The sequence below is a fragment of the Triturus cristatus genome, chromosome 1_2 (genome assembly GCF_964204655.1).
Source record: "Triturus cristatus chromosome 1_2, aTriCri1.1, whole genome shotgun sequence".
In the NCBI taxonomy this organism is placed as follows: domain Eukaryota; kingdom Metazoa; phylum Chordata; class Amphibia; order Caudata; family Salamandridae; genus Triturus; species Triturus cristatus.
The window spans coordinates 1,079,623,366-1,079,639,696 of NC_140580.1; the positions used below are offsets into that span (position 1 = coordinate 1,079,623,366).

The 16,331-nt window shown below is 50.7% G+C and overlaps 1 protein-coding gene across 4 annotated transcripts in view; it reads left to right on the plus strand.

Moving 5' to 3' along the window:
• ENTR1 (endosome associated trafficking regulator 1) overlaps positions 1-16,331 on the plus strand; it is a 251,098-nt gene that overhangs the window by 188,165 nt on the left and 46,602 nt on the right. The window lies entirely within an intron of this gene.

Below are 16,331 nucleotides of genomic sequence, written 5' to 3' on the forward strand. Positions count from 1 at the left end.
CCTGTTGGAGTTGAGAGCGATTCGGCTTGCACTGAAAGCCTTCCTTCCCTCTGTCAGGGGAAGTGTCGTGCAGGTGTTCACGGACAACACCACCGCCATGTGGTATTGCAACAAACAGGGCGGGGTGGGGTCGTGGACCCTTTGTCAGGAGGCTCTGCGCCTCTGGACGTGGCCGGAACACCAGGGCGTCACCCTAGTGGTTCAACATCTGGCGGGCTCTCTGAACGCCAGAGCAGACGAACTCAGCCGCCGGTGCATGATGGATCACGAATGGCGTCTGAACTCCGAAGTGGCGCAAGGTCTCTTTCAGCAGTGGGGAGAGCCTTGGTTAGATCTATTCGCCACCGAAGAGAACGCGCAATGTCCGCAGTTCTGCGCGTTGGAATTTCCAAGGCGGCACTCGCTCGGCGACGCTTTTCGTCACGAGTGGAGTTGCGGTCTGTTGTACGCCTTTCCGCCTATACCACTTCTGTCCAGAGTGCTGAAGAAGATCAGGCACGACCGGGCCCAAGTCATCTTGGTGGCTCCGGATTGGGCACGAAGGTACTGGTATCCCGAGCTACTCAGTATGTTGACCGATCCTCCGATACGTCTGCCCCTTCGGGAGGATCTTCTGTCGCAGCAGCAGGGGACGGTCCTCCACCCGAACCTGTCCAGCCTCCACCTCCATGCGTGGAGATTGAGCGGCGGCAGTTGATGCCATTTGACTTGCCTCCTGAAGTCTGTGATATCATTCTGGCAGCCAGGCGTCCCTCCACAAAGACGGTATACGCCTGCCGGTGGAACAAATTTGTGGCATGGTGCACAGCAAAGGCTGTGGATCCCCTTTCCGCCCCTCTTTCTGAGGTTCTACTGTTTCTTCTTTCTCTGGCCCGGCAGGGCTCTGCCCTGGGCACCCTGAAAGGTTATCTTGCTGCCATCTCTGCCTTCTTGCGGCTTCCTGATCAGCCTTCTCTTTTCAAGTCCCCTGTTGTTACACGCTTTCTAAAGGGCATTACTCACACGTTCCCTCCTGTCCCTTTTGTAATGCCTCAGTGGGACTTGAATCTTGTTCTCACATTTCTAATGTGCGCTCCCTTTGAGCCTCTTCATAATTGTCCTCTTCGTCTGCTGACGCTTAAGACTGCTTTTCTGGTAGCCATCACCTCGGCTAGACGGGTGAGTGAGCTCCAGGCTTTATCTTCAAAGCCTCCTTTTCTCTCTGTTCATCCGGACAAGGTTGTCCTCCGGCCTCGTCCCTCCTTTCTTCCGAAAGTGGTGACTCCATTTTATCTTGGGCAGTCTGTCACCTTGCCCACCTTATTTCCGCCTCCGCATCCTTCCAAAGAGGAAGAGAGGCTCCACCGTCTGGACCCAAAACGTGCGCTCTCCTTTTATTTGGACCGCACAAAGCAGTTCCGGGTGGACGACCAACTTTTCGTTGGATACGTGGGTGCTAAGAAGGGGAAAGCTGTGCACAAACGGACCATCTCTCGGTGGGTCGTTTTGTGCATCAAAATTTGTTATTCCTTGGCAAAAAAGGACCCTCCTGTTGGGCTGCGCGCCCATTCTACTAGTGCCACGGCGGCTACTACTGCTTTGGGACGAGGTGTCCCTTTGCAGGACATCTGTCAGGCGGCAACGTGGGCTTCGCTACACACGTTTGCCAGGCATTATTGCCTTGACAGCCAAGTCCGGAGGGATGGCTTCTTTGGCCGTTCTGTCCTCCAGGACTTTCTGGTGTGATCTTGGTTCGCAGACCCACCACCGGGGACGGTATTGCTTGGGTATCTATTCTAAGGTGAGGAATCTAACTAACATGTTTCTTTCAGATGAACAAGTTGCTTACCTTCGGTAACGATGTATCTGTAAGAAACATTAGTTAGTTAGATTCCTCACCGACCCACCCATCCTCCCCGTTCTGCGAACTGACATCTAGGGTTAAGGTTATCCTTTTCAGGCCCCTAGATTTTATTTTTGGCACCAGTGTCGGTCTTTGCATGGCTCTGCGTTCCTGGCGCGGAAAGCTATGTACAAGAACTGACGTCAGCGACGTCATTCCGGCGCACGACGCCGACGATGGACGCGGAGCCGCAGACGACGCCTAGCGACGCGCAAGGGGTATTGCTGACGAAAAATCTTCCGGATCCAGTCTGACGCCTGGGGATATTCTAAGGTGAGGAATCTAACTAACTAATGTTTCTTACAGATACATCGTTACCGAAGGTAAGTAACTTGTTCTTCTCACCCATTTGATCCAGCCCTCCCCAAGACCCATGCGTATCATGGTCTCGAATAGATAATACCAGTTTATTATATCTTAGGCCTTTTCCAGGTCAATTGATAAGATAGCTGCCAGCGTAAGTGATCTCGCCTCAGGGTGGTACAATGCGGAGTAGAGTCTACGCAAGTTGAATGAGGTGTTCCGAGATGGAATAAACCCGTTTTGGTCAGTGTGTTTGAGGGTCTGAATATAAGGGAGTAATCAGAGTGCCAGAACCTTACTAATAATCTTAAAATCTATGTTAAGCATGGATAGTAGCCTATAATCTACTTCTTAGGCTCCTGAGACTGTCTGTTTGGGGAGCGGGATCACTAGGGCATTCTTCGTTGATTCAGGTAGTCCTCAGAGATTTAGAGACTCTGCGTAGAGAGTCACCAGACGGGTGCCAATTTAGAGTCATAAGCCCGAATAAAATTCAGCAGCGAGTACATCTGGCCTTGATGTTTTACCTGTGGCCATAGTGGTAATGTTCTGGCGAACCTCTTGCAATGTCACTGGGTCTCCCATCGTCTCTTGAGCTTAGCTATCTAATACTACAAGCTGTAGGGGTATTAGGAAATCTCTAATTTCCTTCTGTGTGGTTGGAGGGGGAGCCCTATATAACTCCTCATAATATTCCCTAAATAGGGCATTGATTGCTCCTAGCTCATATATGGACTTGACTGCCTCAGAGCGAACATGCGTCATCGGGGTCCCTCGTGATTCCGGTTTGACCAGCCATGCAAGGAGGCCACCGGCCTTCCCCTCTTCTTCCTGCACCTTGGTGAGGTGTGTCTTATAATCCTGGCAGCGTAGTCATTCTAGTGCCTCGTTATATAGGGTTCGTGATTCCTGCAAGTTTATCGAGGCTGTCGCATCAGTACCCTGAGTATTGTCCAGTTTACGCAATTGTTCTTCCAGCTCTCTATGGAGTTCTCACCGCACCTGGACTCCGTACTGTAGAAGCTGAGTGAGTATTGGTGGCGAAAAAAAATTCAATACAAGTGCCCAGGGACTCCCTGAGGGTACATCTTCCAACATCATGGATCGGTGGATTGAGGATGCATCCCCAAAGTTTGAAAGGTCATTAATAATCGACTGTGATCCGAAAGGTGTGCCCCAGGTATTTAGTGTGAGTGACGGTCCCGCTAACCCCTAGGGAACACAAAAAGGCATCTAGTCTCGAGTGTAATTGATGCATAGGGGAGAAAAAGGAATATTCCCTATCTCCTCTGTGTTGCACCCTCCAAATGTCTTCTAGCCCCCAGTGCTCCCTCCAGTCTATGATCCCTGCCTGTTCTCATGCGGTGGGTTTGGGCTTCAAGGAGAGGGGGATGTGAGCGATCTAACACCGTGTCTGCTACTCAATTAGTGACCACCTAGTACCATGGTGCCAGTTTCAGGTCGGGCAGTCAGGCCGAGAGGTCTTGCAAGAAGGACAGTTGATCTTGGTTGGGGGCATATATACTCCCAACCATACAGTTTCCCCATTAAGAAACCTGTATCTACCCTCTTTATCGATCAGGGTACTTAATACTTCTTATGGGACCCCTGGCTGAATAGCAGGTAGCAAAAATCTGTCCTCTCCACCTTCTACGTAATTTCTCTACCTTACACTGCAGAAGATTGGTTTCCTGCAATAGAGCTGTCTGTATGCCTGCCTTGTCAGGTAACTGTGCATGATATGTTATGCCTTTCACTCATCAAGCCCCTTCCTTTAATGTTCCATGTTAAGAACTTCAGTGTATGAGGTGTTGGTATCCTATCTAGTGATAAAGTTCAGAGTCCCAACAGCACCCGCCACCCCGCTGGGCACATCCCTAAACAATGGATATTTTTCCATTCCTGCAGACAAAACAAAATAAACTGTAAAACCAACTCCCGCAAACTCCAATCCCAGAGCAGTCCGGCAACGGCTAGACGCCAAAACCATAGCCAAACCATCAAATTCTAGAGAGAACCTAAACCCGCCAGGGGATTAGTCCATCCAGGGGGTGTGGCCATTTTTCGAAGAGCCCAATTCCTGAGCCAGTCCAGACAGACTTTTGAGCAGTCCGGTGAAGTACAATACAACACAGGAGGGCCCAGGTATTACATCCTGACGTGCCAGCTTCAGATAGATAATGTAATCTGCAGACCTTGGGGTAACTGTTGGTAGGACAACACTACTTTCTTGGGATGCATCCGAGTATGATCCCCCAGTTCCCATCACAGAGCAGGAACCAGCATGCATGATCTCGGCCACTGCCTGAAGGGCTGCAGCTCTTTCCTTCGCGGTCTGTTTGTTGTAGTGTAGTTCCTATATCCCTGATAGGCTCTGCGCATTTGAATAACATACACTATAGATTTGACATAGGACTGCGGTCAGTATGTCTCTATCGAATATATTAAACTTAATTACTTGTGTGCCAGCTAACTCAGAGGTCACTAGAAACTACTCGAATATACAAGAAGGGATTAGTCTCTGACAACCGCATAAACATGACAACTTTGTTTCCTTTTAGAATAGGAACAGTCTCAGAATCGTGGAAACAATAGATAAGTTTCACTCAGTCAATCGTGCATGCTTCGTTTCTACAGAGTTGCACAGAAATAGAGAGACTGGCGTTTCAATAAAAGGGTTTATTGAACAGTCTGATTTCTCATGCAAGAGATATGAATTGTTCCAATCGTAAGACAGACTGCAAAGTACAATATGTATGAGGTTAGCAGTAAGATAAAATAATACTGCAAGAGCATGGTTTGTAGCTATGACATATACAAACATAAATAACATAAGCTAAAATGTGATACTCATCTGATGCTTCTAAATTGTTCTACCCCAGTGTACCTAACCTAAGTGCAGTACGAGGATTGAGGTAGGTGCCATTTCTGAAGTATAGCTAGCTAGCTATATTTCAGTTTAGCCAAGAGTTGAAAAATGTTTCTCTAAGTTCTAGTCAGCTCCATACCTGAGAATGAGAGAGGTTGGAACCTCTTTTCTGGACTCGATAGTCTAACCCCCACAAGGGAAGTCAGAGAGCACTGGAGCTGGATGCTCTGCAAGGAGGATGGCAGCGTCAGGTCAGTGCATCAGGCTGGAACTCTATCTCCTTCCGAACTTACAGTGGCGAACCGCGTAGTCTGGGTTGGATCGAATCCTCCGGGAATTGCAATTTGCCAGGGCTAGTGCTGGTATATTTATACCTTGAAGGTGTCTAGGAATGCCAGTATTGACGTAAAAGTCGGGCAGAGGAAAGTCATGAATGAACCCCTAAGGAATAGATGTTCATGCATACTTAATGAGTTCTTGGAGAAATCAATATTCAACATTTTGGGAGTTTCACAAAAGTGTGTTTTCCTGTCCAGCATTATGCGGAGGTGCGCAGGAAACATTACAAGAGTACTGAAGGCCTTCTTCTCGCAGGGCTTTCTTCACGTCGAGAAAAGAAGCTAGTTTCCTTTTGACCTCTAACCTATAGTCGGGATATACGGAGACCTTACAGTAATCTACAAAGGGGCCTTCTGATCGTGCTTTATGCAGTAATATGTCTCTGTCCATAGTGCAGGAGCTTAGCCACAACCGGGCGTGGGAGGCATCCCAGAGATGGCGGGTGGGCAGGGACACAGTGGGCTCTTTCAAATGTATAGAATGACGCTAAGCCCCCTGGTGCGACAACTGTGCGGAGCCAAGGTTCAAGGAAGGCAATCGTATCTCTGACTTACACTCCTTCAGCCAAGCCTACCACACGAATGTTGTTGCTTCAATTATGGCCTTCTGTATCTTCCGCTATACGCTCAAGTGTACAGACTCTTATCTGAAAGATCTGCCACCTGGAGTGTCAACGCTGTTTGTGCAGGATTAAGGTCAGCGATCATGGACTCTGCTGTTTTTACCCTTTCATATAGCTTGATATGTTCTGCCTTAAAAAGCCCCAGCCCTACTGATACAGTACTAATGTCCTGATGTAGCGTGGCTTAAGTATCGGCTATGGCCTCTAGGATTCTAGCCAGCTGTTGCTGCACTGGGTCTTCTCGGTCTGAAGGTCTCTTGATGTTGCTCCAGAGGATCATCCTCATGTTCTTTGGGTTCCCCCCACTGATTTTGCTTTTTACTTGCCCATTTCTGTCAGTGTTACTGAACGAGATCTTGTTGCCACCCCGGTTGTGTCAGTGAGCCGCTCCTCGCCGTGGTGTTCCAGTAGGTGGAGGGGTCCCTGGGTATCAATGTAAATATCAGATCTCCAATGTGTCCCTTCCACACATCAAATTTCTGCTCTGTCAACAGGGCTTGTATCAGCCCTGCAGGTGTGTTCTCCGCTGCAAGCCCAAGGTCTACTCATAGATCAGTCCCATCCACCCAATTATAGAGAATTGCAGTGTAATAGAAGAGGAGGAAGGGGCCCCCATGAGGCACCCCACCCATGACTGCTGTGCGCTCTGCTCCAAGCCAGTCAGTCCTTATCCTAGCAGTCTCAATCCGACACCTGTGTCCGGCCCAGAGAGGTCGCAGGTGTGCGGGAGTCACCGGAGGGGAAGATATTTGTGGTCACCGGACACCGATCCCCTAAGCGAGTCACACCTGCTCTACGCTCCTATGGGGTCCCATCAGCCCCCAGCTAAGACACCCAGAGGCGCCACCCTCTGTCACTGGCCCACCAGGGTGTCTGGTACTCACGGGGCCACGAGGGGGATGGATCAACCAGTATTATTTACCCCCATCTCCGGCAGCGTGTGCCACAGGCCAGGTCGAATATAGCCTCTTCATTTCGGGTGCCACCCCCACTCACAGTGCCGGTCTAAGGCAAGGCCATACACAGGACAGGGGTCAGCCCACATAGAAAGTGCCAGGTCCAACCACACAGGGCCGCCCCCCACTGTTCGCCGGGCCCCGATTCAGGTCCTAGTATCCGGCGTCCCACTGGAAGGGTGGCCCACTCACCACATCTCCACCAGAACCCAGTCACTTACTCAGCTGAGGTTCCACCGTCTCGTTTCTTCAGCGGCTGTGTCTCCATTTAGGCAGCAGAAGAGAGGTATGTGGAGGTGGTGGAGGCCAGGCCCAGCCACACCGTTGTCTGCACCGGGCCCCGACCTAGGCCCGAGCATTTATCACCTCTGCTGGAGAACCGCCCGGACTACTCACACCTCCTACAAGTCCAGCTTGGTCCATGCTCCCCTATGTTGTTCGCTGCTGTACTGCTTCCTCAGAGAGAGTTCGCTCACGTCCAAAACCCACAGACCGCAGATCAGCCCAGGGCTACTGTGGAGGAAGCTGCAATGGTCACCTCGCCACATCGCGTCAGTTGCAGGTTCTTTGGGTGTTACACCCTTCCATAGGCCTCACAATGTGGTAGTGCAGCTCCTTCGCTCACGGGGTCGTGCAATACACAGCCTGAGCCGGGCAGTCTCCGAAGTCCCATGGTTGATCAGGTTCAGCTCTGTGGGTTAGCCTAGGGCTACTCTGGTTCCTCTGTTCAAAGCTGTGGCGTCGCTATTTTTGGAGAGCAGGTTCAACCTTCGATTCTGCAAGATCCAAGCTGAGCAGCCTCTTCTTGTTCGAGAAGACGGCTCCGATGACTTACGGCACCTCTAATGTCAACCCGGTGCTTTTGTCGTCGGCCGTGGACCTGTATAACCGTGTATTCAGTAAGATAATTAGCAGGCAGGTGCGGAGCCTCTAGCTCGCGCATCTGCCATTGTTGGCTGTCAAGCCACGCCCTGAGCTCTCCACTTTTAATTCATTGCACCAGGTACCACTGGATGGATGATTAGCTCTTTGTGGGGTTCTGTGGGGCAAATAAGAGAAAAACTGTGCATGACGGATTGTCTTTGTATCAAAGTCTTTATTGAATGTCCAATAAACAAATCCTCGAAGGCCTACAGGCTCATTCCACTAGAGGAAAAGTTGCTGCCTGGATAGCCTGGTCCGGCTGGAGGGGCATATTGCCTGTACGGTCCTATAGGATTTCCTGTTCAGAAGCATTTCACAGACCTACTGTCTGGTGAGGTACAACTGTGATATCTATTCACAAGGGGAGGAATCTGCAGTTAGAAGTATCCATCAGAAAAACAAGTTACTTACCTTCGGGAACACTCTCTATGGTGAATACTCTATGTAACTGCAGATTCCTCCCCGACTCATGACCCTCCCCTTCTGTAGAATGGACTCCTCTGGCCCATGTGATTAAGATTCCAACTTGGAAATCTGCACACTGGCACAATCTAATTACTAAGGATCAGTGGTGGCAGCTATGTACAGGACCTTATTTCACCTCCCTGGTTCCTTGAACCAAGGATGTGTTAATCCAATTGCACGAGCATGGAGTAATAGAGCTAATTTCCGTGTGAAACATTTGTAGGATTAACTCAATGAAATGGGAGGAGTGTTTGACTTTAGCAATTGTGTATAATTCTATTGGGGGAGATTTCTATGAAGGAGATTCAGGTGCCCCAGCTTTTGGAGTGGTGGGTTTATGTTCCTATGTCTTCAAGAATGGGATAGTAGAGCTCTACCTTTTCAACGAGGAGAAATCGTCATTTTGGAGATGCTGGATGTCATTTCTGGATTTGAGAGGGTTTAGTCTTCTAAAATCTCAGCCAACTTTTGGGATTTTTTTGTGTAAATTTGTCAGTGAAGAAAAAAACGATTTTTATATTTGCTGCTTTGACTGCAAGCTGCAATAAGTTCTTGAGGGATACATTTTGTGCCTATTTTTCCTACCCTCAAAAAACACTGAGCTGATATTTTTGACTCTTCCAGTATTTTGAAGCAGTTGTATTCATGATGTGCTTCAGGTTGTGATGTTGATTTCCTTTTAGAAAATGGTATTACGTTAGACAATTAGGGATTCAGTGATGTGTTCGATCATTTGTTCCATAAAGATTTTATTCTCTGCAGGTAATTAATAGATTTTTTTTTAAAAGTATCTTTATTTTTTTTTAAATTTTAATAATACACGTTTTCATATAATTGGCAGAGGAAAGACATTTCCAAGAGTGAATATCAGGATATCCATAAGTTAGAACAACGTCTGTAGTCTCAGTGCATGGTCCAGAATACTTAATACAAGATAATGTCCAGTGTGGGTTCAACCAACAATAGTTCAGGATGCCCAAACAATGCAAAAATCAACTACATGCATTTATGGATACCCAACTGGGGCAAAGAAAAAAAAAAACTGGAGACCTTATCTAGAGGGGGAAACAGCAAATATTTTCAGTGCAGCTAGTGGTGGGGACACAGTATATGAAGACAATTACAGCAGGGGACAAGCAGATTAACAAACAAGGAAGGGTCCCATAGCTGCAGATAAGGTTTCTGCCCCCAGGTTTGCAATAAGTCAGCGAGTGTTTCACCCGCACGGCCTTTGGACGCGCCACATTATCTGGGCTCCAAGCCGTCTTAGGTGGTAATATGCGGTTCAATCTAGGGCACCACTGAGCGCTCGCCCATGTCCGATTCGGGACCCGATTCTATCACTCCCGCCTCCTGTCCCTCTGGGTTCTCCCAAGTCACCAGCACCCCCCTCCACTGGCCTGCCATGGGAAGCTTCCTGAAGCCCTTAGATTCCTCCCAGCTGAGTGCTCTGCCTTCTGCTCCACCCCACACAACCACATCTCTCTGCCAGTTTGCAAATTGTGGTCCCCTGGTAGATTTCCATTCCAGTGCAATACAATGTTTCGCTAGTCCCAGCCCCAAGCCCAGAAGTCTGTTCCCTACTTTACGCTTAGGCGGTCTAGGAAAAAGACCTAAGATACACGTCTGTATTGTGAGAGGTAGGTCCCTGCCCAATACTTCCACCAGCTTACCCAGCACTGCCTCTCAGAAAGGCCACAAGATTCCACACTCCCAAATCATATGATGCGAAAATCTGGGGCAAGAACGAACCTCACCTCCATATGTCACGTTAAGTCGGTATGGGGTCATGTAAGCCATATGTGTGTAATTAAACTGTAGGTATTTAAGGAGGGAGTTCCGAGAGATCTTCTTAGGGTAGTGCAAAACTCTTCGCCATTCCGCATCTATTAACACCCTACCCCCAATCACATCCCATTTAGCATGTAATCTGGTCAAGGGATGCACGGAGGCCTCCTGGAGAGCCACATAAAACAATTTCACTAGGTGCCTTGCATTTCCAAGCGTGAACAAGGCATGGAGCACCAGATGTGTTTCTGGCTCGTTTCCCCTCACCCCCACCCCTCCCCCAAAACAGTGCAAAGGTTTGGGCCAGGGCTTCATAATGCAGAAACTGCCCTGGGGGTAGACCACAATCCTCCACAAGGCCATCAAAGGGAATTAGGCACTTGTACAAAAACAATCCCCAACTGTATCGATTGCTCAGCAGTAAACGACAGATTGGGGATCTCCGTGCAGTGGACCCACCAAAGGCAGGTTGGCCTCCTCTATTCCAACATCTCCGCCAGGCCTGAAAGGCAGTACGTTGTAATACAAACAGTACGGTGTGGGTGTCAGTGAATTTAGCACTTTTGCCGTTACTAATCTGGGACGGGCTTCGTTAACCTCTTCAATCCATTGCGCTAGCCACTGCAGGTGACCAGCCAACATATAGTTTACAAAATTCGGCACTCCTAGCCCCCCTTCAGCAGGTGGACACTGTAGCCTCGCCAGAGACACTCGGACACGACCATCTCCCCACACCAGGTCCCGGAGCAGAGCATTCAGGGGGCGGAACCAACCACTAGGCATAAGGACCGGAAGATTAACAAAGAAGTACAACAAACAAGGAAGCATGACCATCTTGGATAGGGAGACCTGGGACATCACTGGCAGCTGCAGCGTGTGCCAAAAGTGAACACACACCCGTAAAGAGCGCACCGCCTTTCATAGGTTACCCTCCTTCAGATCCTCAAGCGAGTGGAACACCTGTATACCCAAATACTTGAATGTGTTCTGGGCCCATACAATGTCGGGCATCCGAGCATCCGTTCAAGGGAGGGGACCAGCTACTGGGAATAGATGAGTCTTTTTTTTTTTTTATTGACCCGCAGACACGATAGCCTGGCAAAGTCTTCCAGTATTTGCATTACCGTCGGGGTACCCACGATACACCAGAAGATCATCTGCATAGAGGGAGACATAGTGTATCCGCCCAGCAGATCCAGTACAATCCCAGTACCCCCCTGGCGAAGTCTTTCGGCTATAGGTTCTATCACCAGGGCGAAAAGGAGGGGGGAAAGGGGACACCCCTGCCTAGTCCCCCGAAACACACCATACTCCCTGGATATTGTTCTGCCCGTTCGGACCCTGGCAGTGGGTGCTGCATACAACAACCGTATCAAACGGATCCAGTCCTCACCGAACACCATTTTCCTCATCACTTCAAACCGATACCTCCATCCCACCATATCAAAAGCTTTTTCCAGGTCAACGGAAAGCACTGCAGCCTGGAGGCAGAGCGGGGCATCAGCATGATACAGAATGGAATAAAGCCTACGGAGATTGTACGAGGTGTTGCGGGTAGGAATAAACCCATTCTGATTTGGGTGCACTAGCGTTTGCATATGGGGAACTAATCTACCAGCTAGTACCTTGCTCAGAATCTTGAAGTCCAAGGAAAGCATGGAGAGGGGCCTATAGTCCTTGACCCCAGCCCTCGACCACTTGGTTTTTGGAAGAGGAATTACCAGAGCACTCCGAGCGGAGGCAGGCAGCACCCCAGTCTCATAGGCATCCGCATACACCTTAACCAGTTGTGGTGCACGTATGTATGAGAAGCGCTGATAAAACTCGGCCGGGAGTCCGTCCAGTCCTGGCGTCTTACCCAATGCCATCCCGTGGATAGCAGCTTGTATTTCCTGCAGAATGATTGGGTCTCCCAGCCCCTCCCTATCTTCATCCTCCAACACCCTACGTGGTAGTGGATCCAGGAACTCCCTTACCGCAGAGCAAGGGACTGCTACCGGGGCCATATAGATTTGTTCATAATACGCGACGAAGGAGTCATTAACGTCATCCGCACAATACAATAGCACACCATCCTCCGTTGTCAGTTGGGTAATAGGGGAGCCACCCAGCTCGGGCCGGATTAATCTAGCTAGGCGACGACCGTCTTCCTTTCCTTTCCTCTCTCTGCACCCTGTCAAGATATTCGTTATAATTGTAGCAGCGTAGGCGACCCATGGCCACATCGAACAATTGTGGGCTTCCTGCAACTCCAGGTGAGATGCCTCCCCTGTACCTTGAAAATTATCTAACCTACGAATGGTGCCCTCCAGTTGGAGTACCTCCTGCCGGAGCTCCCTATAGACCCCAGTCGCCTGTCCCAGGCAGTAGCCCCGTACCACCACCTTAAATGCCTCCCATTCCACTCCGACTGAGGATGCAGTATTAGCATTAATAAGGAAATAAGTATCAAGAAGAGTGTGTAATGAAGTCCGAAATGGATCATTGTCCAGCATCGCTGGATTGAGTCTCCATGTGGGGACATCGTCCTAAGGGCTGGTGCGTGATCAGTAATGGACTGTGGTCCGACAATGTACATCCCAGATACTCTGAGTGCGTGATAGTACTATTAAAAGCAGGGGAACATAGAAACATGTCGCGTGTGCACTTGGTGTACTGGGGAAAAGAAGGAAAATTCCCTATGACTATCATGTTGTAGATGCCATGTATCCACAAGTCTCCAGTGTTCCATCCAGGCACGGAACCCCAGAGCAGTGCGGCGAGTCGGGGACCCCAGCAAGGGCGGATGCGACCGATCTATATCAACATCCACAACACAGTTGAAATCTCCCCCAAGGATCTGATTGCCTCGTATATTACTCGCCAATGCAGCAGAAAATAGATCCAAAAAGCCAACCTGATCCTGATTAGGGGCATGTACAGTCCCAAGTGTAACTTCGCGACCTGCCATTCTCTCAGCCACCAGGACATATCTTCCTCCCTCGTCTAACTATGATCTCTTTACTGCAAAGAGGACCCCTGGTTTTACCCAAATCAATACCCCCCTAGCAAAGGCTGAACAAGTGGTCGCAAATACCTGGCCCCTCCATCGTCGTTGCAGTTTCCCAGCTTCCTCGCTATTTAAATGAGTTTCCTGCAAAAATGCTATGTGGATGTCCCTACGCCGCAAATACGAATAAATGTTGGAGCGCTTCGCCATGGACCCCATCCCTCTAATGTTCCATGTTATGAACCGTATATGCTGTTGTCACAGCCATTCCCGCCGCTTCAAACCAAGGAACATCCTGGGAACCAAAGTCTCCACCCCATCCACTTGGTGTACAAAACTTCCCGCTCCTCTGCGTTCACACCAGGTCATAAAAACAACAACGAAAAAACCCTTATGGTGGTTAACTCCACGATCCCAGGGCAGTCCGACAACGGTCAGCCGCCCAAACATCATATTAAACAGTACGTGCTAATTGAGGCCGCAACCTAGTTTGGCAGTCAACGGGGGTAGGTCAGGCAGGAAAGAGCAAGAAAAAGTGAAGAGAAGTGTTCCTATTGGGGAGGGCGCACCAGCCTGCAATAAAAGGTACACAGCACGGGGCCCAGAGTGGCAACATTCTGACAACAAGTCTCTAGGTGATACAGCAGTCCTTAGTTACCAGTCTCATCAGATGATACCATCCGCAGTTGGAGGTGTTACCTCCGGCATGTTTGTGCTATCGCTGTGGGAGGGGACTGTTTCATTGCCGTTGGACTCTTTAGAGGAACTGGCCTCTGCACCTGAAGCTATTATCTGGCTCCCCATCAGGTCTGCCACCGCCCGTAGAGCCCCGGCCCTCTCCGTCTCAGTCTGTGATGGAGTCTGTTTCTTGGAGGTCCCTTTGCGAGTGCGCCGCCGTAGTCGTTTCCATTGTTCCAGAGGTTGTCGTTCAACGCTCCTGGGGCCTCCAGCCATGGGAGTCTCGCCTTTTGTAGACCTCTAGCCAGTCCCATGCACTGCTAGGAATATCAAAGTAATGAGCAGTCCCATCTAGCAGGATATGGAGTCAGGCCGGGAACATCAGGGAATACTGAAGGCCCAAGTTTCTTAGGGCTCTCTTGACATCTAGATAGGAAGTCCGTTTCCTCTAGACCTCCAGCGTATAATCTGGAAAGAGGGAAACTTTACTATTATCCACCGTAAAGGGTTCAGTCGCTCTCGCCTTTCGTAGGAGGAGGTCTCTGTCGTGAAAGTGGAGCAGGCGAGCTACCACCGGACATGAAGGCCGTCCAGGTGCCAAAGGTCTGGCTGGCACCCTATGCGCCCGTTCGAGAGTGTAGAAGGAGGAGAGGCCCTCCGGCGCCACGACCGTCTTAAACCATTGCTCCAGAAAGGCCACCATGTCGCCACCTTCTATTCCTTCCGGCAGGCCTAGGACACGCACATTGTTCCTCCTATTACGCCCTTCAGCGTCCTCCGCCCTGCGTCCCAACTGACCCACTCTGTCCGTGAGAGCTCCCATCTGTTGTTCCAATGCCTTATGGGCGGGTGCCAACTCAGCCACGGCATGCTCCGTCCCTTTGACCCTCTGACAGTTTTTGATGTTCTTCATGCAGCAGGCCAAGACCCGCCGCGACAGTGTTCATATCTGGGTGGAGGGTCGCCTTAGTATCTGCAATTGCCTCCAGCACTTTGTTGAATTGCCGTTGGAAGGGGTCATCCAGATTGGATTGTGACTGTTCCTGCGCACTGTCTTCCGGGTCCTGCTCAGTGCCAGCCTGGCGACCTCTAAGTTTCCCCATGACAAGAGCCACTCCTAGGTGGGCTCCCAGCTCATGGTGTGCACCAGTTGCCAGGATCCGGGTCAGCGAGGGACCGCCCACCACGATGTAGCCGTCGCTGTGGGCTAGAACGCGAGCCTGATCTGCTCTCCCCACTGTCTCCCGTTTCCAAGGGTTCGCACCTACTCACCCCAGGGTCCGATCAGGGGCGTAGGTCTCTGTCACGTGGTGGGTCCAGGCTCCGGTGCCCGGTACCGTGAGTCTAGTCGTCACCTAAGTCCCAGCGACCCTCCAGCGGCTCAGACCACCAACCCCTTGGCTTGTTCACGCTGATGGACACTCCGGACCGGGAGGCAACCTTGTCGTCCGATTCATCCAACCAGCGCACAGTCAGTAAGGCGGTGTGTGTGGGAGGGCCCAGGGCACGTAGCCGCTCCACCAGACTGTGGCGCTATGTGGTAACGTAGAACTCTGCCTGTAACCAACCGGGCAGAAGAGGGTTTAATCCCCGTGTTGGTGATGGGGTGCTGGACACAGGTTGCTTCTCAGTGCGGCAGAGCGGCAGTGTCCGTGTGCGCCGGTGCCTCACACCTAAAACACCATCCAAAGCAATTTTAGAAATTGGCCGCAGCCAGGAGTCCGGGCAGAGGCAGCGGGGACCCCGCCAGCACCATTCCAAAGCGGGGAGGGACAAGATGGCTTGTTGCGCAATTTCACTTAGTGCCGTCTCCTGCCCCAGACTGCCGCAGGACCCTTTATTTCTGCAGTTCCTAACCTTCTAGTCTTGCTCCCGGAGGTTCTCGTTCAGGTGCAGGGTCGCGCAGTCAACCTGACCTCCTGGTACCTTTTTAGGGCGCCGCTATCACTGCGACAGGAGTGGTCCCCTGGTGCAGGCCCAAGTCGTTCCAGAGTCCATTTCCCAGCCCCAGGAGACCGCCGGCCCTGATCTCCGTGCTCCCGGCAGCCCACAAGCAGATTGCTATTTCCCGTAGCCAGTCTCCGGCTCCACCGCAGGCATCTACGACTGGGATAGGCTCACTGGTTGGCGCGGCCTGTGCGTGGCCCTGCGACTGGGGTGTGGACTCAAGCTGTGTCCGCCCCCGGGATCAGCCCGTACAGCCGCAGTCCGCCAAGCCTCATCTGCCGCCGCAGCTATCGGTTCACAGCACCGGGAGCCCCAGAAGTCGGACCGAGTGCCCTCCAGACCTCTACCAGCACCTGGTCAACGGAGGGGACGTTGAAAGATGCCCCAGCTGCAAGTTATGACAGGAGAAGTGATCGGCTGGTGCGGAGCTCCTCGCTCACGCGTTCAACATCTTCTCCATTCAAGCCACGCCCCCAGGTAACCAATAGATGACGTGAAGTTTGAATTGCTCATGGTGATTCGTTAATCGATAGGCACAGGAAGGTAGATTTGATCAACTTTCTTTAGCA